We start from the raw sequence: 27,011 nt of genomic DNA on the forward strand, positions 1-27,011 counted from the left end.
CCTCCCCAGGTTGGGCACAGGGTCTCACAGGCATAATCATGACCCAGGGCCTGATGCTTTCAAGTGTATTCAGTCTTTCAGCAAGAGCGCCAGGCTAAGACAGCTTGCGACTCAGCCCAGACTAGGCTAAGATGCCTTTCCAAATCAGCTGCCTCGTGTGCAAACATAAAATTTTGTAGGTAAGATCACCCGTTTCAGGAATTCAAATACATTTCCAAAGCCTCCTGGTGACCTAATTCAGTGACTCCTTTTCGTGTGACCACCTTATTCATTTTTTAAAAAACAAGTTTTTAAATTTCTTTACATATTGGCTGTGCTGGGTCTTCGTTGCTCTGCAGGCTTTTCTCCGGTTGCGGCAAGTAGCGGTTGGGCTTCTCAGCGTGGTAGCTCCTCCTCTTGTGGAGCGTGGGCTCTAGGGCGTGAGGTTTACCAGTTGTCGTTTCCAGGCTCAGAGCACAGGTCCAGTAGTTGTGATGCATGGAGTTAGCTGCCCACGACATGCGGGGTCTTCCTGGAGCGGGGTTTGAACCCGTGTCTCCTGCATTGACAGGCAGACTCTTTACCACTGAACAACCAAGGAAGCCCTTATTCTTTTTTTTTTTTAATCAATAAAGGCAAACTATGAGACTTGCTGCTCATCATCCATACCAGTTGAGTAACCTTTAATCAGGCTGAACCAGTTGAGAGGAACTTTAATCAAAGTTGAGCCTTCCGTGGAAGTCCAGAGACCTTTAAGACTGAAGTTACTAAACTTTAGCAGGAAGGATAACAAAGAGAAGAGAAAGAAGAAGAGGGAGGTGTACATTGCCTTTTGAAGCTCCTCAGCCACTGTCTCTTGCAGAGAAGGGCGCCTGAGCAGAGCCAAGAGGGGGGCTCTTGTAGCTCTGACATCTGTGCTTCCAGGGAAAAGGGCTGGGGGTCTGGATCTAGAGCTCTTCATTTTAATGTTAATTGAATCCCTTCCTTCTGCCAAAATGAAAGGTACAGTCATTTATTAATTTACAAATAGAAGTCCGAATTCTTATAGATTTTCTTCAGAATAACTTAAAAAGAAACAATCCTTGGAGCTTTCCTAAAAGAAATACTGGATGTACTCTCTAAAACGTCAGTTAGAAGTAAAACAGAATCCAAGTGTCCCGCCTTGTAGAGTCCAAGCAATTCCTATTTTTAGAAAGAGGTGTCAGCCAACCTGCTGTATAAGGCTGTGCTAGGAGCCTTGGCTTTTAGGGAAGTTCCCTGCTCTTCCCTCCAACAGGGTTGTTTCATTTCACTTATATTCTTCTCCATTAACACCTCCCTCCCATTTCCAGGGAGAATGAGCTTCCTATTTGGCCTAAAAGTGCTCTTAAGAACATGACAGTGTACAATATGAAAAGCTAAACACAAAACCAAAACAGAAAAAATTATCAGAAGACACAGGTGCACATGTACCTAAATTAATGCTGGAGATATTGACAGACAAATAAAATTTATACAATATTTGCTCTAGTTGTTCAAATAAACAGGATGAAAATAGCTTTTTGCTCATAAAATTGAGTTTGAAAATCAAGGCTATGTTTGCATAGTACCAAATGCATTCTGTTTTATTTGTGTTTGAACTCAAATTCCCCCAATTAGGCAATGGCACCCCACTCCGGTACTCTTGCCTGGAAAATCCCATGGACAGAGGAGCCTGGTAGGCTGCAGTCCATGGGGTCGCTAAGAGTCAGACACGACTGAGCGACTTCACTTTGACTTTTCTCTTGGGGAAGGAAATGGCAACCCACTCCAGTGTTCTTGCCTAGAGAACCCCAGGGAGGGGGGAGCCTGGTGGGCTGCCATCTCTGGGGTCACACAGAGTCGGACACGACTGGAGCGACTTAGCAGTAGCTTGTATGAACTTGGGGAAAATGATGATAATTTTAGCTAATACATATTGAGAAACTATTACACGTCAGGCATTGAGATCGTTATTTTCCATGTTACATAACATTTCTATGTCACTTTCCTTTTCTGTAGAGTTATGATAATAATATAGTCCTCATATGTTTTTATAAATGTAGAAAAACATGAAAAACACCTAGAGATGTAATAAGTGACTATAAAAATAACTGTTTTAAAAATTAAAATGGAACATAGCAATAGCACTGCTAGTATATTTAAGCAGCCACCTAATTCTTATCTGTTCTTAGATGCATCAGTATTAAGAGTCTAAAAGCAATGATTCTGGTACATATTGGATATTTTAATAATCTGAAAACAAAGTCAAACCAGAAATAACTAAGACAACATTATCTTTGGATCAAAGTGAAATTCTCAAGAGTGAAAAGCATATTACTTGATTTCTTTTCTTTGATGTCTTTTGAGTGGGTTCGTCTATGTTCTGAGAGAAAGGGAATTTTATCAGAGTTCTAGAAGAAGGACTTAGACCTTAGTTCTCCATCTGTTCTATCTTTATTAACTTGTTCTGTGAACTTGATCCAGTCCATTAACTTTGACACTCATCCATTTGGATATCTATAATTAACTCATTAGAGATTATTTATGTGTAATTTCGCCTAGAACAATAAGGATAATGAGATATCCAAAAAAGACTTGGTCTTGGCATACCTCAGCGAAACTGTGGTGGTTTTACCGCGTGAGACATAGCACGCAGCGCAGCACACAGGAATGGGTTACCAGCACCCCACTGGAGTTTCTTGGCCCTTTCAGAGATGTTGGTAGGGGAAGTTGTTGGAAGCTTTTGGGGGAAATGGCAACAGCATGCTGAGTAACACTGTGTTTCCTGGTTCCTCTGATCCAGCCAGGGCATTCATTTAATGGCTAGATGAGATGGAAAAAGGAAGAGCATGTGCAACAGTCAGCCTGAAATAGCACGTGGAACGACGCGGAGGCAGAGCTGCTGGCCAAAGCCCCTCTCAGTAAGGGACTGGTCTCTGCTGCCCACAGTGGCTCAGCCCAGTTCTAACCCTAGCCCTCTCGTATACGGAGGACAGTAGAAGGGGCCACATACGCCTGCTATCTCCTCTCAAACCTGGGACAGGCCAGCAGTGTTTCCCTTACACACCTCTGATACAATCAATGCCAGTTGAGATCAAAGTCAAGCTTCTGAGCTACTTTTAAAAACACACCAGGTCTAAGAAAGATAAAATGCCATCATTTTTTCAGATCTTATCCTTGGTGACTTTGTTCAGATTCTATCTCCCAACAGGTAAACCTATTATTGTTGAAATCTGATTTTCAACACTCTGAGTGACCTTGCAGAATGTACGATAACCTGTAAGACACTCTTGGCACTTCCCATTTGAGCTGACATTTTTAGATACATCGAACTTACTTTGCTATCTTCGGTTCATAAAAAGCTAAGCTGGTGGGAAGTGGCAAACTGTGTTGTACCCTTATGGCTACGGTCTCCATGTGACTGTTAGAAAATAAAGGAAAATATAAGTGTCAGTAAATGTGGCCTATAGCACAAGAACATTCTGTCTGGCTGTTGATATGGGAAAGGGGTACAGGGTTGGGGAACACGGGTGAATGTAAAAATAAACCCCAGCATGTAAAAGGATTTCAAATTGTCAAAATGAAGGTCACTGATGCTGAGCTGGGTTTTTAATTTTTTTTTAACTGGAGTATAATTGCTTTACAATGTTGTATTAGTTTCTGCTGTGCAACAGGGTGAATGAGCAGCAACTGGACATACACCCCCTTCCTCTGGAGCCTCCCTCCCACCCCCCTGCCCCCGGCCCCTCTAGGTCATCGCAGAGCAGCAAGCTCGGCGCTCCCCTGCTGTCTGTCTGACACGTGGTAGTGGATAAGCGTCAGTGCCACTCTCTCAATTTGTCCCACCCTGCCTTCTGAGTGGGAGTTTTTAAGTGTAACGTAGAATGGCAGGCTAGAAGAAAAAAAAAAACTTTCTTTCATGGAGTCATACACTTGTTTGTTGAGTTGCTCATTTTCGTTCTATGGAAGTCCAAGGAAAACTCAGCATTTTCAGATGAACAACATCAAATTAAGATTGCTGAACAATTGGTCACATTGGAGGAGCTGGCCTACTTCTGTTGTTCTTAACTTCATGAAGGGCTACAGAATTATGCAGTAAATGGCAGCGTTCATGAGAAATACAGCTGAGTAACCTGGCATAACCATAAAGGCAGGCAACTGTGGATGGCGCAGAACAGAATTAGATCCTAGGTCAGGGAGAACGTAAGGTCACTGAACCAAGCTCTGCACAGGGTCCAGCCCAGCCAGCAGATGTTAAAACAAGACACTTCTGGATGCCTAATCCACATTCAGTAAATACTTGTTGATTAATTGATTGACTTACTGATTGACGAAATGGTCTCTAGGGATGCCAGGTTGGATGACTAGGCTTTGACACTAACTCTATTAATATGTCAGAGGCTTAAGCAGCTCTCAACGTTTTCCTGCCTCAGAATTCTCAGGTCTACAATACAGAGATAATCACCTGCTCGCAGCGGTTACAGGAAAGAAGAGAAGATGGGAAAAGGCGAGATTATTGTTGAAACCTGAGGCGCCCCTCTCCAGCTGAGAGGTGCCAGCACCAGGTACTGCAAGGAATCAGCTGAACAGCTCTGCTGTCAATCTCCTGAAAGGAGACACAGAGGGCGAGCCCTGTTCCAGGAGCACGAGGCATAGCCAGGCGCATGAAGCAGGGTTGGAGGACTGGCAGAAGCCAAGGAAGGCTGAGCAGACGAGCAGGAGCAGCTTGAAAATCTCTGGGAAGAAATCTCAGGGATGCTCTCCTCTAAAAACCTTCCCCCAAAGCCCGCTCCTGCTCTATCCTATTAGAGCTGAAGCTCTCAAACCTAAGTGTCTGTACATGAGGATCACCCTGGGAGACTTGTTTTTTTTTTTTTATCAGATTGCCCAGTCCTACCCCTAGAGATTCTAAACCATCACATTTCAACTGGACCCCAGAAATCTGCATTTTAGCAAGGACTCCAGGTATTCCTGTAGCAAGTGGTCTAGGGCCACAATTAGAGAAGGACTGACTTAAAGGGGACCCACCAAGCTGTGTACTTCTTAATGACAGTGCCAGCACCCGTGATGACACGAAGATGCTATTGGGTCTCATATCCAAACAATGCTAATTTTGGATTTCTTGGTGTACTAAGGACCAATATCATTCAGAAGACATTCTGAGAACCCATCATACGAAAAGCATTGAACAGCATAAGAACAATCATGTGCACAGGTTAATTCAAAACCAGGCTGACTTTCATAGAATCAGCAAGTCCTTAATAGGAAACCTGAAGACAAGAAGGAGTCCTTCTAAACGCTGGGGTCTAAGAAAGCACCTTGGAAATGGTGCCATCTAAGGTGAAGCTGGAAGGAAGACAGGACTGCGTCTGGTGTGAAGAAAAGCACCTCAGGCAGACGGAAGGGTTTAAACAAAGGCAGGGACACCTCAGAATCCAGAGCGATGGCATGTGCCTGGCCTGTGGGGTGTGAGATGGAGCAGGTTAGGAAAAGGCTACAAGGGTGGGCTGTGACCATACCTCAGAGAGCTCCAAACAATAGCATGAAGTTTGATTTTTGTCCTGAAGGCAATATATGCAGGTTTTTGGGAAGAGTAGCTAAAAAGGATGTTTCATTTGTTTAATTTAATAGGTAATACAATGTTTGACTTAAACAGTATTCTTTTTTTAAAAATTGAACTATAGTTGAAGTTATACATGCCGGGAAGTGCAGCCAAAAATTTTTTTTGGTTTCATCCACGGCATAGCAGGAAAGAATCCACCTGCAGTGTAGCAGACGTGGGTTTGATCCCTGGGTTGGGAAGATCCCCTGGAGAAGGGAATGGCAACCCACTCCAGTATTCTTGCCTGGAAAATCCCATAGACAGAGGAGCCCGGCAGGCTACAGTCCATGGGGTCGCAAAGAATCAGACATGACTTAGTGATTAAACAACAACAAAATAGTTGTATTATGAGGTTGTGTTAATTTCTGCTACACAGCAAAGTGATTCAGTTATACTAGATATAAATCCTTTTTTATATTCTTTCCCATTATGGTTTATCACAGAATAATGAATATAGTTTCCTGAGCTGTACAGAAGGACCTTGTATATCTATTAAACAATATTCTTAGTAGTTAATATATCCATGGGGCACAGAATTTTAAAGGAACAAGATAGCACATAAATGTAAAATTTCCCTTCCTTCCACCCCTGTGCCCGTGCTGTTTATTCTGGAAGCAACTAATGCAACCTATTTCTTTTGTACGGAGACAACTGTTTGGTAAAATAGATAATGTCCCAATACTGGTTTGATTGTAATGGAGAAGAGAAAGATTAATGACAGAGACACTAGGTTGGCAATCACTGCAGAAGTCCAGGTGATGAAATGAGGCATTAAGTAGAGTAGTTACTCTGAATATAAGAGACTCTAAAAAGACATTTCATCATCCTTTCCTCCCTCCAATCTGTTTAGAAATGGCATGGTAGGAGTCGAAGATGACTGAAATTTTGTCTTGAGACTTGAGGAATGGTAAGGAGGGGAAGCTATTTTGTGACAAGGAGATGGGGAGGCTGTGTGGGAAAGATGAGCCCTGTTTTGGAAATTTTTGCTTGTGAAATGACAAATATTCCATTAGCCCGTGAGCCACGTAGCTTGCAAGAGAAATATATACCGGGAAGTCAAGGGCCAAGAGCTGGTAGTTAAAGCTGTGGGATCAGATGAGCTTGAGGGAGGAAGATAAAAGGGGTACGGAGGACTAAAACACTTCCACACGTAAGGGGAGAGAAGAGGAAGCCGGCTCAGTGGAGACAGAGCAGGACCTGCGTTACTGCATCCTGGGGGAGAAAGAGTTTCAAAGGGAGAGGCATGGAGTTCTGGCTAATACCTCACTGCGGGAACAGAGACGTGATACAGTAAGGAGAAGTGCTGAAAGGAAATCTGTGGACAACCTGGTGATGAGCAGATTACTGATGAGCTTTAAAGGATACCTGCTGACGAGTGGTGAGGGCGAGTCATGCAAGGGAGACAGTGAAGGGAGGCAAAGGTGCAGGGCCTTGTGAAGACCTTTCTCTCAAGAAATCTACTATGGACGGAGGGAGAGAGGAAAGGACCTGGGGAAAGGGAATAAGGCAGAGAAAGGACTTTTTTTTTTCCCCCTGCAAGTGCAGTGGAAAATGTTGACGAGAAAAGGGAGGGACAAGAAAAGGAAAAATATTTAATGGAGCAAGATGGCTGTAAGAGATCAAAGGGGAAAAACTGAAATGGAGGGAGAAAAACCGAGGAGTTGACACCTTATCACCTCAGCCCTCTCAAGAAAGAAGTTGAGCTTAGCCCCCATGCTTGAGGGAGGCTTTTGGAGGTTTGCTCCCTCACCATCAGTCTCAAAAGAGTTGTGCTGAAAGTACATCTGGTCTCTGAATAATCTTGGAAATGTATTCAAGAACTATCATGTTCTTTCTGTAGCCCATAAAGAAGAGCGGAGCAAGGGACACAGCATTCCTTCCAGATGGGCTTTGGGAGACAACCATGGGGCTCTGATATTGGAAAGAGAACGCAAACAGCAACTGCAGCTTGTCTATTAACATCCTGTGAAAACCACCAAAAGGTACGCACAAACAATTTACGGGGGAGATGCGGGAGATGAGTGGAGTCAGTATGACTCCCTGTGATTTGGGTCAGAGCAGACACTTCCCCAGAATTCATAATCGGTGATTCTCCAAGGACAGAATACAATGCCTTCCTCCTTCTCCTCCCTTTCCTTGTAAGCCTCCTTCCTTTATCTTCACTTGCCCATCCTGGATTTATTCCCAGAATACCAAAGAAAGGCAGAGAAGCAGCATTTCTGCTCAGGTTAAAAACGGTTATAATAAAGACATATTAGTTGTGAAAAACTGTGTCCTCCAAGGGGCTTCCCTGGTGGCTCAGGTTAAAGCGGCTGCCTTCAATGCGAGTAGACCCAGGTTCGATCCCTGGGTCAGGAAGATCCCCTGGAGAAGGAAATGGTAGCCCACTCCAGTATTCTTGCCTGGAGAATCCCATGGATGGAGAAGCTGGGTAGGGCTACACGTATTCCACCGGGTTGCAAAGAGTCAGACACGACTGAGCTACTACACCTTCACCATTCCCTGATTTTGTTCCCAGGTTAATATATTTTAGTTTAGCTTGTTTTGTTTTTATGCTGTCCTAGTCCTTTCTTCTTCTTTATTTTTGTAATAACATTCCAATTTTAAATCTCCCTCATATGAGTGGCTTATATTGTGCCTGCCTCAAGCAATTATATAAGAAAATTATGTAAGTACATTTAAAGTTAGACATTTATTCCTTCATTTTAAAATTTGATATGACTCCCAGGGAGTGTTTCTTATTGTTTACAGATTATTTCCTGAATTCCAATAGAGCAGTGTATGTGTAAAACCCACATTGTCCGGTTCCTTCTTAGGCAGCCTATTAGTTGGTCAAAGCACACTTCTAAGGCTATACTGCCCTCAAGTGGTCTGGCTTGAGAACAAACAACTATTTCTTTTCTGGATGGAAACCGAGTTTCTAACAAGACTTGTCTGACATAACAGTAACTTCTGACCAGAAAAACAACAAAAATTATCGTATGCCAAGTCTGAAGAGTATGAGGGAAAAGGAAGATTTTATTTCCCAATGTTCTCTCAAAAGGTATAGAGTAAAAAGTACAACAGCAAGAGCCACAAGCTTGTTTTGTTCATCATAAAGCAAAAGAGCCACAAGCTTGTTGTATTAATTTTAGACTAACTGTCTGCACATGTGTGGCCACAGGGATGTAGCTGTGGGATATGGGTTGAACTGGCTCCGTTAGGCCTTTGGGGACAATCTTCAGCTTCTCAAGGGCAACCCCCTCATCAGAACTCATGACATCATGTTCCACAACTAAGGACACGCAGTTGTTTGGAAAGAATGCATTCAGGGAAAACATTCAACTTTTCCCCATGTGGCCAAGACTCAAAAAGGAGGCCAACAATTAGGGTGATTACATTAATCACAAGATGGCTTGTGGAGGAGGGTATTGCTGTGGAGGGCCTATAATGGTAGCCCTGTGGGGACTCTGCTCTAATTGGCCACCATCAAGGCCCTCTAATGCCTATGGATAGCTTCCCACGTTGCTGGTGGAAAAAGGAAGAGACCACCCTCAAAGAGATGAACAGCCCACTCAGGATGCATTGGACTGTTCTGGGCTGCTCTGGTCGGTTGTGGGGTATTTGGCCACTCAGCTAGAGAGTCCCTCCTGGAACAGGGGGGACAGCTAAAAATGCACGCGGTGCTGTCTCTCATGGTTCGCCACACTCTTTCTGGTATTTGGGGGTGATTTCTGTTAATCGTGAAAATCCTTCAATAATGGATGTTTTTTGAGTGGGAAAACACTAGTTCTCATACACTGCTCTTTGGCTGGGCACAGAGATGAACTGGGCTGGTCCAAGTGAGTAGAAACGAGCTTTTAATTCATCCGTTATCTGGTGCTATGGGAAAGAATGCTGAGCTTCATAACTTGGGATCTAGAATCATCTCTGCACACCAGTTATGGGACCATGAGAGACTCATTTAAACCTTCTGGGCTCAGGTTCCTCATCTGCAAACGGTGACATTAGCTCAGGTCAGCGGTTTAAAGACTGCTACGTGGGTGTGCCCACAGGCTACTGCCAGGATGCAGAGTCCTTTTCCCCTCCTTCTTTAGGCAATAGCAAGCCCACTTGGATTCACTTCATAAATCTAAATTTGAAAACCACTGGATCAGATGGTCTATGCCTCTTTCCTTTCCAGCTACATTATTCTGTGGTGAGGACAGGTACTCTGAGCGGTGATGGTGACACTCACTGGTGACGTTCTTTTTCTTCTTAAGTGAAATCATATATGGCTCTCAGTCCAAATGCTTCCCTATAAAATGAGTCTCATCTGATTCTGGCATTCTGGGATGACACCAAGTGTGTGTGCTGGAAGAGGGGAGAAGAGGAAGAGGTGTGAATCACTGCGATCCCACAGCTCCTGGGGCACAGAGGCCAGGGAAGGAACTGGGCAGAGCTCACCAAGCAAACACCAGTCTAGGAGTGTAGGCATGTTAATAAGTGTGATTACACTCTATCAGGAAAATCAGCCAGAAAATGGAAGATCACAGCTAAGGAATGCTCTGGAAAAAAATACTAGGGAGCATAGGCAGAATAACAACTTTTTAAGGAAAATGATATACTAATATATATAAATACATGTCATATATATTATATATAAGATCTAATTGCAACTTTTTTCTCAGGAAGATATAAGGTCTGAATGGGCCCCCAAAGAAAAATAGCCTAAACAGAATTAAAACTTTCCAGAAACGGAAGGTTTTAATACACTGTAAATGTGTCTCATTCCTAGTAGGAGCCATCATTAATAAAATTAATAAGATTTGTTTTCATCCAGGAAGCTTTCCCTTTAAGGTCACTTAAAAACAGAATAGAACATACAATGTGGATAGTTTTATTTCTCAACCACTGAAAGGTTTTCCCTCTGTAGTGTTTAAGTTGAGATCATACAAGTATGGATGAATAATAGTTGGGCTTCAATCCCCTCTCTTGATAACATGTGATACAGATTATGTACCCGACCAAGGGACTCAGCATCATGAAATAGCCACTGTTCTAGTTCAAGTATGCCAAGTAAATGCAGAAAAATTTTCTTTTCCACTTTGTAAAGTTTTCATATCGGCATCTGTCATTTTATTATGAGATTATAATTTATGAAATTGCTCAAACTGTAGTTCATAGTTACATGAACTTTTGAGGCCTGATCTGTATGCCCCTCAATAGATTTCTCTATTGATGTATCCCATTATTGTGCTGAAAATATCGTATAGATGGTGAATGCTCACCCAGTGAACAAATATTTACAGAGCACGTATTATAGGAAAAGCACTGAAGTAAACAATATGGGGGTGCAAAGAGGGGCCAGACACAGTCCTTGCCCACAAAGCGCATACAATCTAGTAAAAAGTGATGTGTGTAAACAACCGCAAAATAAGAAAGTGGATGGTTGACTACTAGACACACGTGTCGTAATATGTGCTTCTGATATAGAGTTAAGGGTGGGATTTTAGGTAATTTTTTCAGGAAAGGGTTTATGGAGCAAACTTTTGGCCCAGGCCTTAGGTGTACATAAAATTTAGGTAGAGGTGGGAAGAGAGACTGCGGCAGGCGGGAGTGGCAGGAACAAAGCTACGGAGGTGGGAAAGCACAGCCAGCGCTGAGCGGACAGCGAGCCTGGCAGAAGGCTGTTGCCCCAGGGGACGAGGGGGTCGGGGGATGAGGAGCAGCAGACAAGTCTTGACAGGATGCTGGAATTATACTGGAGAGGCAGTTTCATTTCTGCTGAGGGGAGGGAGGGGTTTTATGGCTGCATGCACAGAAACAATGCACAGAATATTTAAAAGGGAAAGTGGCCGATCCAAAATAGCCTCTGGAAGACTATCAGGCTAGCCCAGGTATCAAATGGAGGAAGTCTGACTTAGAGTGATGGCATTGGAAGTGTTGTGTGAATGTGTGCGTGGTGGGAAGTAGCACTGGAAAAAAATGGAGTTCAATTCAAAGTCACTGCACAGGGTGGAACAATAAGTTGGACAAAATGAAAAAAGTTAGAGTCCTACACATGAAAACATTAGAGCCACCTTTCAGCGGATGGGCTAAATGTGTGTGTGTGGTGTCATGTCTGGAGTAATTAGTGTGATATGTCTGTACCTGTAATTAGCCATAAAGTCCTGCCATCATTTTCCAAAGTAAAGGAACATTCTTTTAAAATTAAAGTGAAAAAACATAATCTGGAAGCAGGGAGATGTGGCTGGGTACTCATAATCATTACTTTGTAAAGGAGGTTGAGTATTTTTCCATTTCAGCAAGTCATTAGAACAAGCGGAAAATCTATCGGAAGACAGACACAGTCTGTAAACAGAACAAGATAATGTAAATTTCCTTACAAATATTTTCTTATTTAAAAAAAAATGAGTATTACACCCAATTCTTTTGTATTTTACTTCCCTGTTTACCATGCTAGGGAAAATGCCACATTTTATGTCAGGTGTAACTAGACAACTAGAGTAAATGACTGTCTATAATTACAAAAATTAAAATGGTAACAAGATGCAGTCATTGAATTAATTCAACAATTGCAGGTTGAATACTTGTTCTGAAGGCAACTTTGGGCTAAATTTTCAGGGAACTGAGATAAAAGAAACTCAGCTCATTCATTAAAAGGCCTGAAATTTAGTTGACTAACTCTGACTAAAGAATAAGAGGAATCTAAAAATCAATAAATCATCATATTGTAGGCCCCTGATGTTATTCAGGAATTCATCTGGAGAATTTAGAAAATTCCCAATCCTCAAATTCCACAACAGCATATCACTGCCATGAAATATTCATGCAGCAACAACTTGACGTCATCAGAGGTAGGCTGGACGACAATGGGGCTGGATTCCTGGGCTCACTCACTTGGCTAGTGACCCACTACCTCAAACCAGCTTTGCAGAACTCCTGAATGGAAGTCGTTGCAAGGTTGCAAACAGCAATACCATGAACCTTAGGGATTAATTGAAATGTCAAAACTGGGACTGTAGCACTACACAGGGTCAAGTACTGTACAGCAAGAAGCCTGTTCAAAAGGGACTAAAAGAACAAAGGCATCCTTAGTACAGAGTTGGCTTCTCAGAAAATGCAGGCTTGTGTTGAGAATGAGTCATGTTCAGGATTGGTAGAAATGAGAGAAGAATGGGGAAGGGAAACATCCCAGCATCTGGCCTTGCCTGACTTCTTGCTTCTGGGCTCTTTCTTCTCCATCCTCTGTCTGGATTGGCTAGGTCCCACCTACAGGCTTAGCCCCACCTCAGCCAGTAGGTCAGTCCTTTGTGTGGGCATGCGTGGTTTCAGCAGCTCTGACAGGGCAGCAGGCCTATTATTAAGTGATAGGTGCCACAGCAGGCACTTTATTTAATCATCATACCAAATCTGTAAAATATTATTTTCCCCAGTTCCCTGGTAGCTCAGATGATAAAAAATCTGCCTGCAATGCAGGAAACCTGAGCTTGATCCCTGGGTCGAGAAGATCTCCTGGAGAAGCAAATGGCAACCCATTTGCAACTAACACACAAATATATAAAGAAATCAAGGCTCACAAAAGTTAAGCTAAGCAACTTGTGCCAAATCATAAATCTGGTGGCAGGAGAAGAAAATTCAAGTCCAGAATCGTTTACTGTGGCAGATTGCCTCTCAGGCTCTGAAACACATACTCCTAGCCTTGGGTGTCAGAGGCACAAGACTGGCTTTCTTGCTGGTAGGCTTTCATTGGGTGACTCAGTTTTGACAAGCTTCTGCCTTGTTCTACAGAAACAATCCTGTAAGTATATTCCTGCTGGTCTCACTCTTTGTGACTTACCAGCTCTTCTGCAATGGGAGTCTCTTCTTGCCCTTTTCATACATCCTCCTTTTCCCAGGATGGAAATCTTGTTTCACTTGAATGTTTGGACCCTACTACCAGTTAATAGCTATCCCTGGAACTGTCTGTATAACTAGGTGTCTCAGAATGGTTGTCTTGGATTCTGCATATCTGTCTGTCATCCATATACTCGTCCATCCCCACCCTTGAAGTCTGGCTCTTTCTGAAAGGAACTGCTTGCTCCAGACTACCCCCTGTTTTCTGTTCTCATATCTGTCCCAAACTCCAATGTTACACTTTCTTTCCTTCAGTACTTATTCAGTTGCTGAGTCATGTCCGACTCTTTGTGACTCCATGGACTGCAGCACGCCAGGCTTCTCTCTGCCCTTCACTATCTTCCATAGTTTGCTCAAATTCATGTCCATTGACTCGGTGACACCATTCAACCATCTCATCCTCTGCTTCCCTCTTCTTCTTTTGCCTTCAATCTTTCCCAATATCAGGGTCTTTTCCAATTATTCAGCTCTTCACATTAGGTGCTCAGAGTACTGGAGCTTCAGCTTCAATCTAGTGCTAGTACGAGACAGATTAGGGAATCTGTCTCCCAAATTATTTAGCCATCCATGTGCAGTCCTTTAACCAAGTAGCTGGGCTATGCGTGACTCACAATGTTAAGTATGGTAGAACAGTGGTAGGAAAAAGCATAGTGTATTCTTGAGAGGTGCAGAGCTTGACCTCACAAGGGTGGGAGGGTGTGTTTGACAGGTCGTTGAAAATAAAGGTGAATTAGTGATGTGAATGTTCAAATTACCTTACAGGTGCACTCATTTCACATGCCAGCAAGATGATGCTCAAAATCCTTCAAGCTTTAGCAGTAGATGAACCAAGAACTTCCAGATGTACAAACAGGATTTAGAAAAGGCAGAGGAACCAGAGATCAGATTGCCAACATCCATTGGATCATAGAAGAAGTAAGGGAATTAAAAAAAAAAAAAAGTCTACTTCTGCTTCATTGACAGTACGAAAGCCTTTGACTGTGTGGATCACAATAAACTGTGGAACGTTCTTAAAGAGACATGAATACCAAATCACATCACCTGCCTCCTGAGAAACCTGTATGCAGGACAAGAAGCAACAGTTAGAACCAGACATGGAAAAACAGACTGTTTCAAAATTGGAAGACAAGTACGTCAAGCCTGTATATAGTAACCCTACTTATTTAACTTATATGCAGAGTACATCCTGTGAAACACCGGCTGGATGAAAGCACAAACTGGAATCAAGATTGCTGGGAGAAATATAAACAACCTCAGATATGCAGATGATAACCACTCTAATGGCAGAAAGTGAAGAGGAACTAAAGAGCCTCTTGATGAAGGTGAAAGAGGAAAGTAAAAAAGCTGGCTTAAAACTCAACATTCAAAAAACTAAGACCATGGCATCTGGTCCCATCACTTCACGGCAAACAGATGGGGAAAATGTGGAAACAGTGTCAGATTTCATTTTCTTGGGCTCCAAAATCAATGAGGATGGTGACTGCAACCATGAAATTAAAAGATGCTTGTTTCTTAGAAGAAAAGCTATGACAAACCTAGACAATGTATTCAAAAGCAGAGACATCACTTTGCCAGCAAAGGTCCATATAGTCAAAGCTATGGTTTTTCCAGTAGTCATGTATGGATATGAGAGTTGGATCAAAAGCACCAAAGAATTGATGCTTCTGAACTTTGGTGCTGGAGAAGACTCTTGAGAGTCCTTGGACATCAAGAAGATCAAACCAGTCAATACTAAAGGAAATCAACTCTAAATATTCATCAGAAGGATGGATGTTGAAGCTGAAGCTCCAATACTTTGGCTACCTGATGCGAAGAACTGACTCATTGGAAAAGACCCTGATGCTGGGAAACATCGAGGACAAGAGAAGAAAGGAGCAACAGAGGATGAGACGGCTGGATGGCATCACAGACTCAATGGTCATGAGTTTGAGTAAACTCAGGCGTGCTGCAGTTCATGGGGTTGCAAAGAGTCGAACACAAGTTAGCAACTAAACAACAGTGAGGTGAAATCACATTAAAGACAATTTTAAATTTGGGATGAGGCACTTGCATATAACCCAACAGTGATGAGAAGTTATTACTCATGCAGGATGGACTGGCGAGGAAAAGACTGAAGAGAGAGAAACTGAGAAACCATTAAAGTTGTGCACATTTGAAGTGATGAGAGCCTGGACTGAACTTTATAATAACCCAAAGGAAGGTGATAAGAAATACCATATGAAGCAAAAACTGTAGACTCAGTGACAGACCTGATTTTTAGAGAAGCAGAAATCAATAATGACTGCAAACTTGTAAGTATGGTGGTGTCATTGGTGGAAGCAAAGAAATCTAGGAAGGGGAATCAATAGAGTGGGAAGAGAACCCTAAAATCTCAGCTCTCTTTCCAAGATGTTTCAGTAATAGCCCTGATTATATTTGAGTATGTTGTTAGTAAGTATTCAAGCAGAGGCATGTTTTAAAATCAGCTGAATTGTTGAAGTGAGGCTAGAAGGCGAATGAGAGGATCAGAGTTGAACGATCTGTCTGGGATGGGTGTGGGAGTGAACTCATGCCTATGGTTGAGGGAGCTATAGGGGAATTCAGTCCTAATCTGGCAAGTGGTTGGTCCACTGTTTGACACAATATTCTGGGGCTGGGTGTTTGCTGGGCCAGGGGCCAAGGATGGGGAAGGGAGTTATGGATGGACTGAATATTCATAATAAAAGAATCTGTTATACAACTTGGCTCTTAAAAAGTCCACCTCGGTGCCTAAGTATGGAATCTCGTGCTTGAGAACGCTGATGATTCAGCACCCGTGTGAGCCTCTCCCATCCCACCGAGAAAATCGGCCCAAGGGCTGCTGCTATCATCCCCCTTGGGTGCTAAAACACTGTAAGTGCTGCAAAATGCCTCTCTTCTTAGATCAAATATGATAATTATTGAGTTGGACTTTAATTCAAATTCTCAGTTTTCCTTTCCATAGTGTAGATCGGTGACCACGATAAGCCAGTGGCTGACCGTGTCTAAGTCAGTGTCCTCAGCTGCAAAATGGGAACCTTAACACCTGCCTTCCCTTTCTGTGAAAACAGATCAATACAGAATTTATATTTTGTCTGAGTGATGGCAGATTGCTTATTTCAGTATGGTTCTTTTAGCTTATAAGTGTAGAGACCAGTGATGGGTGTAATCAATACAACTTTTATGTAACTTCAGGATGAAACTAGGTTTCTTTTAGTTCTGATCCTAATTAAAATTAATAACTTTGTTTAAAAAAGATAAAATGAAGGAAGGAAGGGGAAAATGTGGTTATTTAAGGTGGGTTCTTTCATGAGGGGGAGTTTCTTGGATATGAACGGGCATTTGTCCAATAATACTCTGAGTTCAGTAAATAACTCAGCGTACGTGCATAAAGTTTCCAATGACAAACACGACGCTTAAAAAATTAAGTGGAAAGTACTTGGCAGGACACATATTTACAGTTTGACGAAGGGAAATTTTTTTGGTGGTTGGCCAAAGCTGACAGGCATAAGGATTAACCCTTCTTCACTCATCACAGTAAGAGAAATTGCCAGTTATCACTGGCACCGTGCTGTGGCTTTTCCAAAGAAACCCAGAAGGAAGCTGACCTCTATGTGAGTGCGGTGTGTGCGTGCGGTGTGTGCGTGCGCACGGACATACTACACAGGTATGCCTTACAAGTGAATGACTCATCGAAGACGTGAAACTTCTCTAATGTAGAAACTACTTTCTAAAAAGGGGGAAAAAGTCTGATGGTGGTACTCTAATTCTCTTCTTTCAGACATGAGTCTGAATATAGGTCTCTCTTCTCACTATGATAACATCTTTTAGCACAGTAAAACAGATGTGATCTTCTGGATGACTTACCCACGGTCACACAACTCATGAACAGCAGAACAGAAATTCAGACCCATGACTGTTTCACTCAAAAGTTCAAATATTTTCTGCTACATCTGCTGCCTGCAAAAAATAATGGTGTGGATGTGGAGACGAGGCAGGAGGCTGGCGGGGATGACCCAGCCTACAAAATATGTATCTCTGATTTTATGACGTCTACTTTTTTTCTAATGGTTGCAGGGGAGGCACTGAGATTGATAAGCACTCACTCCAAGACGGAGACAAACTCAGCCTCAGAGAGGCTGCAGCAGCTTTGCCAAGGCCACAGAGCCAGGACATGGGAGAGCCAGGACACAAAGCCAGAGATATGCGACTTAAAACGTTTGGTTACGGGTGAAACGTTTTCAAGCATGATACCTCTTTAAGCCTGACAACAACCCCAGGAGAGGAATGCTACGGTGATGGAAAGAAACTGGAATCAAACACAAGGGACAGATTCGCTAGGCTTCCTTATGGGTTATTTCAAATTAGCTCCCACATTTTGAGGCTGGGGTGGGGGAAGAAAAAAATAAATAAAAGGTTTTATTTTCCCAAATGGGAAACATAAGGAGATCAGATTTTGTAGGCTCTGACCTCTTTCTGTATGAATGGTAACTACTGTCCTATCTTCATTGTTCTGATGAGAGTTAAGATCATTCTTATATCAGAATTTCTTAAGAAATTAAGCAGTGTTCTACATATAAATGTGCAGTTGTGTTCAGGGCAATCTGCACAACACTGTGATGGTCACTGGAACTGCCCTGTGAAGTCTACCCCTGTAGAGTAATTTGGTACTGGGGAGACCTTCATTCCCCTTTTCATTCTTAAAAGAGGGAAATTTCATTCCCCCCTCAGGCGGGACCATATGACACTTCTAGATGTCTCCTGTCATAGAGGGAGCTAACCTGATTGATTGGTTAAGAGCCTGAAAGCCACACGCCATCGTTTCTCCAAGGAGTGAGGTCAGTGAATAGAGCCATCATTTCCCCAAGGAGTAAGGTCAGAGAATTGTAAAGCTAGCGATAGCCAATCCTTTCTCTTACTGGTTTGAATGGCTACACTCATGGACAGTGGCTCACTTGTGCTTCAGGATCTAGAAGTAAGCAAACTTTCCCCCAGTAGGGTCAGCCGGGCTTCTGCTCTTGTTGCCAGCTTTCTTGTCTGTGCACGGGTGAGTCAGGAGGCCCATCACCAGAGGCGAATTAACTTTAATCTAATAAATCTTAATTTCCTAAAGGAAATGCTATATTAGCCTAACTTAAAACATGTTAGTTCCCTAAAAGGAAGTACTATTAGCCTCAGGTCAAAGTCACATTTTCCAGGCTACATTTATTGTGACTAAAATTGATAATCTGAAAGCCTAAAAGAAAGGTAGACTATGCAAGTTAGGCATTTCAGTCCTCTGCTGTCTTGAAACACTGGCATAACATAACCATCAGCAGGGTGTGGCTCCCAGTTCTTAAGAGTCATGGATTTGTTTTGCATTTTGCTTTGCTTTGCTTAAAAGGCACACAATAAATATCTGTTGATTGATTAATAATAAGCTATTAAACCAGAGCTGGTGTTTAAATTAATCCTACTTGAGCCAAAACAGCTGGCCTGAGGCACTGAGCAGATCTCACAAATCAAATGTATCTACCTTCCCACCAGAAAACAACATGCTGTATTTGAAGATGAAAGCAGAGGAGGAAGCGGAAAAGGAGCTAACAGGACCTCTCACTGGCACCAGAGGTGATCAGTCTGGAAGCCACTGCAGCTTTCTGCCTCCTCTGAGAGTGCTGTGCTAGCAGCCAGCAAGTCCAGAGAGGCAAAGAGTCACTGAGGAGCAAAACAAATTAAAAGATTCCATGTACTCTGGAATTTATATGGAAGTTCCTCTGAGGAAAGCAGAAATAACTTTTTTGATTGGTTGCTTCATTCATTCATTTATTGGCAAGGAGATATAGAGCACCTATAACTCTTCTAGGTAGAACAGGTTTCTTTGCACTTGCAAATACTTCCAAGATGAAGGGAACCTGTAGAAAGTCCAATGTGGTTCAAACCATGTTCTCCAGGCCAACTTTACCAATAATAAAGCTGATTTTTTTTTTTTCCTAGCTCCATCTTACTCTGGTCTATCTCTTAATTGATTCAGAAATTAAAAGGGGGTGATTCATTATTGCCCCCTAAAATTTCACAATGTTTATTTTTTTATACAAAAAATTACAGAACTTGCTCTTAGAATATTCCTTAGTTTAGACTGGTTTACATCAATTGGATATTTGGTAAGTGCTGACGGACAGCAGGTAAACAGTACACTTGCCGCCTTATTCCCGTGACTCAGCTAGCTGAAGAACCATGCTGGTTGCAGGGTGGAAGAGACTGCAAGAAGTCGCCCAGATAGAAGGCCACTCTGTGTCCACACTGGAAGACAGAGGTGGCCAACTATAGAGACAGGCCAGGCTTGGTTAAGATGCTCAAGAAGTCTGGGGTGGTTCTTCAGAGGTCATAAATATGGAAAGGTAACCAAGGCCCCCCATTGCACATCTTACAGTATGACCTCATCAGCTTAATCCTGGAAATCTTTTGAAGCAAGGGTAACTAAATGCCTACCTTAACTGTAACAAAAGGGAAAGACTTATCAAAGTATTCAACATGGAGCCTGAGTATTCCTTATATGTATTTCTGAGTATTCCTTACATGTATTTCTGAGTATTATATGTATTCCTGGGTATTCCTTATATGGCATTTGAAGATTTAAGCAAAGCCCCTTCAGTATTCCTTGTGTTTTCAAAACACACTCTTGGTAACCAAATAAACTAGCTTGCTAAATAGGTCTATTGACTCCCAGCCAGTGAAATGTCAGACTCATTTACCAACATCACTCACCTTGGTTCTGGAGCGCTGGAATGTAGCTCTCTGTTTTGGCAGTAATTGGATACAGCAGGGTCAGTTTTCTACTACAACTCCTCTCAACTTACAACAATAAAATCAGGTTATGTGCACTGAGAAGTATATTTATCTGTTTATTATGTACAAAGACGTTTGTGTTTGGTGAGTTAGGAAAGATGCATGCATACATCTTCTCCAAGGGAGGTATCGAGTTATTAAAAGAATAAGAATGAAGTGAAAAAAAAAATGAGGTTAAAAAAATGAAGATGCAAAATCCATTCTTGTTTTTCTTAGTTTTTAGTGGGGAGTACTGCATGACAGAATTAGTCACTAGTGCCCTGGACCCTGATGGGAAATAACCAAACTCCTGGAACTCCAGGTTGACACAGACAGAAGCACAGTCTGTGGAAATGTTTCAATAATACACTTTGCTCTCACTAAACTGTTGACCACCTCAAGTCAGAAATTCAATTTACTTATCCAAGAGTCTGTCCCTGATACATGGTAGGCATTTGACATATAATTGTTAAGTGAATGAAATCTGATGATAATTTGTAACTCAGGGGTAATGAGATTTCAGGTAAATGCTTCTGTTAGGTGAGTAATTAATACAATTACAAGCACATCTCCAGGAAACTGCATGAATGTCAGTGTTATCTTTCGTTATCATTATTAAACAGAGGCCCTAGAGAATGAACAGAAATGTCACCTAATATTATTAATTAAAAGTAGATGATGGTATAATTGAAACTATAAAAATCGCTCATAGTTTTTATGTTGTTGCTGCTGCTGCTAAGTTGCTTCAGTCGTGTCTGACTCTGTGTGACCCCATAGATGGCAGCCCACCAGGCTCCTCTCTCCCTGGGATTCTCCAGGCAAGAATCCTGGAGTGGGTTGCCATTTCCTTCTCCAATGCATTACGCACCCAATGTTAAAATGCAAACAATAGAATATCACTGCAAAGCAATTCTATTACGCTTCACTCACATGGAAAGTTTTCATCTATTAATAAATCACTTTTGTTGCCATTTCTACTAATTTTTTCATGTTTTAAAAGATAACCGATCTGTTTTTAAAAAACACCCTGTAATCCACTTCTAAATAAACAGCTACTTCCATGTATTAGTAATCTTGTAGAAAGAACACCCAGAACTTAATAAAATCTGAGAAGGCTTTAGAAAATCCTGACTCACAAGAACATAGTGCTTGTTTGGTTTCAAGCCATTGGCCACTTCATTGTTGGGATTTTCTAAGTTAGGTAGTGTTACACTTGGAATATGCCAGCGAGCATTCATACCAATGACCGTAAGTGAAACGTCTAGGCTTTCCAAATCCAGTGTTCTCCTTAAGGCAGCAGAGGGCAGTAAAAGCACTATTAGTGGATCACATAAACCTTTTAATACAATCTGGAGAGAACTGTTTATTTCCATACAACTGCATTTTCCATTTTAAACATGACACATGTAAGTGGTTTGAAAGACAGTACATTTTTTTTTGTCTCAGATTCATTTTCGTAGCCATATAGAATGTTTACAAAGTACAATGAGCTATCTACCCAGCAATTCAGGGACTTACAGTTCAATTTAATATAACAGAAAAGTGAAGATAATACTACATTGGGATCTTGATCTCAAATTTACCTCTGTAGCACAGGGGATAGTAAAACTGTGGTAGCCTATCAGAGACAGAGTGCTGTGTCCATATTAGCAATGAGTTTAAGAGGCGCATAGGCCCTTGAGGTCAACTAATGAGCCAAGCCCCTCTCTTTAACCGACCTGGAAAGTTAACTGGATTCTCTCAACTGGATAGGGGTTAAACTACAAGCAGAAGAGTAGTCTCCTCATTCCTCTCATTCTTCACTTTTATTTTGGCGCAAAGGTCTAGGAATACTAACTTGGAAATGCAGTAGTATTCAAATGATCTTGATCTTTGTTTCTGCAAAAGTTTCAAGAGGTGAAAGTGAAAGTGAGGTCGCTCAGTCGTGTCCGACTCTTTGTGACCCTGTGGACTGTAGCCTGCCAGGCTCCTCCATCCATGGGATTTCCCAGGCAAGAACACTGGAGTGGGGTGCCATTGCCTTCTCCAGGGGATCTTCCCGACCCAGGGATCAAACCCAGAGAAGAAAATAAACCCAGTGATATCACATACTTGGTTTTTGTTGTCTTTTTTAAACTTTTTATGTTGTATTGGAGTGTACCCAATTAGCAATCTTGTGATAGCTTCAGATAGATAGCAAAGGGGCTCAGCCATAATATACATGTATCCATTCTCCCCCAAAGTCCCCTCCCACCCACCCTGCCACATAACACTGAGCAGAGTTCCCTGCTAACATCAGATATTTGAAGCTTTAAATTCTTCTCTACCTGTGGCAAATCAATATATATTTCATGATCTTTGGAAGTAGGACCCTGTCGCTTCCCAACCCTAACCCCAGGACCGAAAGAAGACATTGCTCTTTTTTTTTTGGCTGTGCCAGTTCCAGTACCCTAACCAGAGATTGAACCCGAGCACCCGGCATTGAGGACCCAGAATCTTAGCCACTAGACTGCCAGGGAAGTCCTCACACTGCTCTTTTAACCTCAGCAAACTCATTTAAATCTGGCCCCTTTCCTTCTCTCCAGCACTAGATCTTGGTTAGAAATGTTACGAAATGAGGCCAGAATTGGCTATGGATGCTTTCTTAGCTGTGATCTTCCAAAGTCTAGGCTTCAGCCTGGAAAGTGTGGCATTCACTTTCCCTACTGATGTAGGGATGTCAGCATCAGGGGACAGGGTTGTACACCCAGTGGCGAAAGAACCTCTGATAGAACAGACATCTCAGCGAAGCCAGGACACTGCTGTAACTGTCACATTGAAACGTTTCATTTCTGGTCGTTGTTTATCCATCTGGAACGGGAGGGCTGATTGACAACAGTAAGTTCAGGGGCCACCAGTGACTTTCTCCTGGCCCCTGCCCCAATTTCTTCCTTCTCTAAAGAACACACATTAAGCCTCGGGCTCAAGAGCTCTTACTTTCATTTTCACTAGTTGCTTTGTTCTTAGCCAGCTTGCTTTGTTCTAAGTCTGCAGTCTTTCAGCAAGGGCCAGGCTGAAATCTCAAGCAAATTCTTCCAAGGCCAAACAAGGAAATGTTCAACAGTCTCCGGAAACCAATAACCAAGAACATTAGGTTATCGTATTGGGATGTTAATATATTGGATGTTACATATTTTCCACCAAAATTAGACATTTTATGGATTAGCTGTTTATCCGCATCATGTCACATTCTCTAAGAAAGGTTAAAGGTGTATATAGAGAGAGGTCTACGTTTTAAGTAGACTCTATATTTCTTATAAAGTAGAAGGTTTTTCAAAGTCAAAGGGAATACCACCACAGAGGCTCTGGTGTCATAAACTTTACTTGAAATGCTATATATCTTATGATTTCTTGAGGAGATGGCTAATAACTAACAGAATTAGACAGAGGTGGTGTTAAAAACAAACAAACCTGCCTGCCAATGCAGGAGATGTAAGAGATGGAGGTTTAATCCCTGGGTTGGGAAGATCCCCTGGAGGAGGGAATGGCAACCCACAATAGCCAGGATAGAATGGGAGTTAAAATGGGCTCTAAGTTAGAAACCACTAACTAGTTCAACCACCTAAGCCTCCTTCTCTGCAACATTAAGTGGGATTAATAATACCCACCTAAGTTACAGGGTTGGAGAAGGAAATGGCAGCCCACTCCAGTGTTCTTGCCTGGAGAATCCCAGGGACGGGGGAGCCTGGTGGGCTGCCGTCTATGGGGTCGCACAGAGTCGGACACGACTGAAGCGACTTAGCAGCAGCAGCAGCAGCAGCAGGAAGTTACAGGGTTATTCTAAGTATTCATTGACTTAATCTCTGTAAACAATATAACACAGTGTCTGAAACCTGTCAAGCATGCTCAGTAAAGCTACCCATTGTTACTGTTATTTTTAAATAACTGGATAAGAAGGAGGAAAAAGATGTACCCATCGCGAGGTACAGATCCTTAAACACTTCCATGTTACTAACTAATCATTTAGAGCCTTGTGAGGAAGGACCCACTCTTCCACTACATCAGTGGACTCAGGTCCTGGGAGAACTTCATCCATTTATAAATTTACAGAATCTGAACAACCCAGAACAAACCAGATCACCATTGTTCAGATTGCACCCTGCCCAAAGGGAACTGTTTGGGGAAATCTTTCATTTTCCAAGCCCTGCCCCCCATATTTGGGTTGTATCATCCCAGAAGTGGCAATTTTTTTTTTTTTTTAGTTTTGCATAAATGTTCCATACGACCCAGCAGCAGCTCTGGGGTCCAATCCTAAATCCCACAACTCTTTCATGACCCAACCTTCCAGTCATACCCTGGCTTCCCTTGTCTAGGGGAGCCTGCAGAGAAGTTCGCCCCTCACCTGGGATCTGCCAGGGTGAGGAGGGAGCTGTGCTCCCGTAACCTAGCCTCTGGTGAGGGAAACCAATCCAGGTCTGTCCTGGCTGTGGACTCCACCCTGAAATGCAAACTGAGGGAGAGAATGCCTTTTCTTCCTGCCTGAAACATATTGCTTGAGTATTGAGGCATGGGAGCGAGAGGGAGAGATGATGGAAAGCAACCACCTTTTCTGTTTCCCTTTTCATACCAGCAGCCTGAACGGTTGGTTGGTGGAGAACTTCACGGCCGTTGTCACCGAGTCGCTCTGTCTGAACTACCATCCTAGGATCCACCTAGATCAACCCAGCCTGTCCGTCACGCTTGGCGTTCTCTGATCTGTAATTCCACCGCTCTCTCTTCATAGCATCCGGTGCATACGCCAGGAGCTACATCCACAGGGGACAGGACCTCGGTGCCTCTGCTTCTCGAAATTTTACTCCCGGACCTAAAATGGTACCTGATACATAGCAGACACCCAGCAAATGTTGTTGGCTGGGTGTCTAAGTGGGTCAGTACACGTGAAGGAGGGAGAAACAGCGCAACCACAACTGCCTTCTGTACGGAGAACAGAGAGTGGATTCTCCACCATGAAAAGCCCCTCGCTTGAGCATCAGGGCGGATTTAGGCAGAAACAAAATAGCCCGGATCTGAACTGCCTGCAAGGAACAGAATGACTCTGCACAACAGACCGCAAGAGCACCCCAGAGCTGCAGTGTGGGGGCGGGAGAGCTCACTGCAAGAGGGGGGCCTGCGCGGGAGAGTGGGGAGGGCGGCGCGGGCGAGGACGGCACCGGTGTGGGCGCTGCGCGGGGTGAAACCGACGGGAGAGCTCCGGTGACCGGGACCGACCGACCCACGACAGGAATGGCCCAGTGCCATTTGAAGTTGACTGCTGCCTTCTCCCATGACCCCAAAACTCTCAGTTCAAGTTGTGAAACATTCTCAGTTTCGTTTTCAGGATGGCTTTGTGTGGGAGGAGGAGAGGCAGATAGGGAGAGGGAGAAGAGAAGAGAAGGATTTGCGACCCAAGCTTGGGTTTATGTCAGGACAGAGATAAACTGATGCAAGAAGCAGAGAACATCAGAAGGCAGGAAGTCAGAGCACAGCCCACTGCAAACGCAACAGGGCTCGGGGCAATCTTTGGCCTTCAGATGGACACGACATGGGAATCGTGTGCTTCTAATCTTCACCAGATCTCAAGGGGTCAGAAAGTCCCAGCTAACTCCTGGGGCATCATTCTGCCATAAAGGTTAATTTTCTTGTCTGTGACCCATTTGGACTATGAGTCCCCTAAAGGCAGGGATTTCCTTATTTGGAAAAGCATATGTACTCTAGTTCAGTGTCTAACAGAGAGTAGCTACTGTCTGTTGAATGAATAAATGAATGGCTTTACTAAAGATCTTCTTCACGAAAAACTAACAAAGATTAACGAAAAAATCAAATGGGAGAGAGAGAGGAAGGAAGAAGGAAATGGAAATAGAGATGATGGAGAGAGGGAGGAAAGAAGGGTGGGAAGGAGAAAGAGAATAAGAGTGGAACCCTAATACATAAAATCTGAAGGTTTCCTCAGGTGAGTTTTTTTTTTTTTCCTTGCCTCCAATTTATCCCTAACAGACTTTCATTGTCACTTGCTCCATATTCAAGGACTTCCCCGGTGGCTCAGATGGTAAAACGTCTACAACGCAGGAGACCTGGGTTCGATCCCTGGGTCGGGAAGATTCCCTGGAGAAGGAAATGGCAACCCACTCCAGTACTACTCTTGCCTAGAAAATCCCATGGATGGAGGAGCTTGGTCCATGGGGTTGCAAAGAGTCGGGTTTCCTCAGGTGAGTTTTTCTTTTTTCCTTGCCTCCAATTTATCCCTAACAGACTTTCATTGTCACTTGCTCCATTTTCTAGAATTAGGTTGAAAGAGCCAAAAAAACCTAGGGGATGGTTTCCATGGGAAGTCCTCCTCCTAAGCACAGGCCATGCACATCCCTAGAGGCTGCAGTCCCCTCTCAGTGAGAGCCACACATCGCCTGGCCAGTGGCTGAATAGAAGGAGTCCCATTTCAAGGATGGAAAGTCTCCAGGACAGCTCTGGCCTCTATGCTACTGTGCATCCACCCGGAGGCAGTACTCAAAGATGAATAACAAGGCTCCAAACCTTTGTTAAAAGCTTAATACAAGTTGTTACGTCAGAGGCTCTGGGGATACCCTGCAATAAAGGTTTTATAGATAATAGAATAAATTATAACAACATTTAATAATACTAATCTTTAAAAGTTGGTTTATCCTCATTTCTGTGTGTATTTGATCAATTATTAGAAATGATAAGTAAAATCTGATGTGTAAAGAAACGTAAAGATGCAAAACTTAAAAATAAGTTTTGGGACCAGGTCTAAAGACATGAA

At 42.9% G+C, this 27,011-nt stretch overlaps 1 protein-coding gene and 1 long non-coding RNA gene across 4 annotated transcripts in view; both read right to left on the reverse strand.

The window, feature by feature from the left end:
• SYNPO2 (synaptopodin 2) overlaps nt 1-27,011 on the reverse strand; it is a 205,707-nt gene that overhangs the window by 83,731 nt on the left and 94,965 nt on the right. The window lies entirely within an intron of this gene.
• LOC121819799 (uncharacterized) lies at nt 21,590-24,931 on the reverse strand. Its single transcript, XR_006060098.2, has 2 exons — nt 24,825-24,931; nt 21,590-24,060 (listed from the first exon to the last, which is right to left on the reverse strand). It is a non-coding gene; the product is annotated as an uncharacterized LOC121819799 (long non-coding RNA).

This window comes from Ovis aries, chromosome 6, assembly GCF_016772045.2.
Source record: "Ovis aries strain OAR_USU_Benz2616 breed Rambouillet chromosome 6, ARS-UI_Ramb_v3.0, whole genome shotgun sequence".
Classification (NCBI taxonomy): Eukaryota; Metazoa; Chordata; class Mammalia; order Artiodactyla; family Bovidae; genus Ovis; species Ovis aries.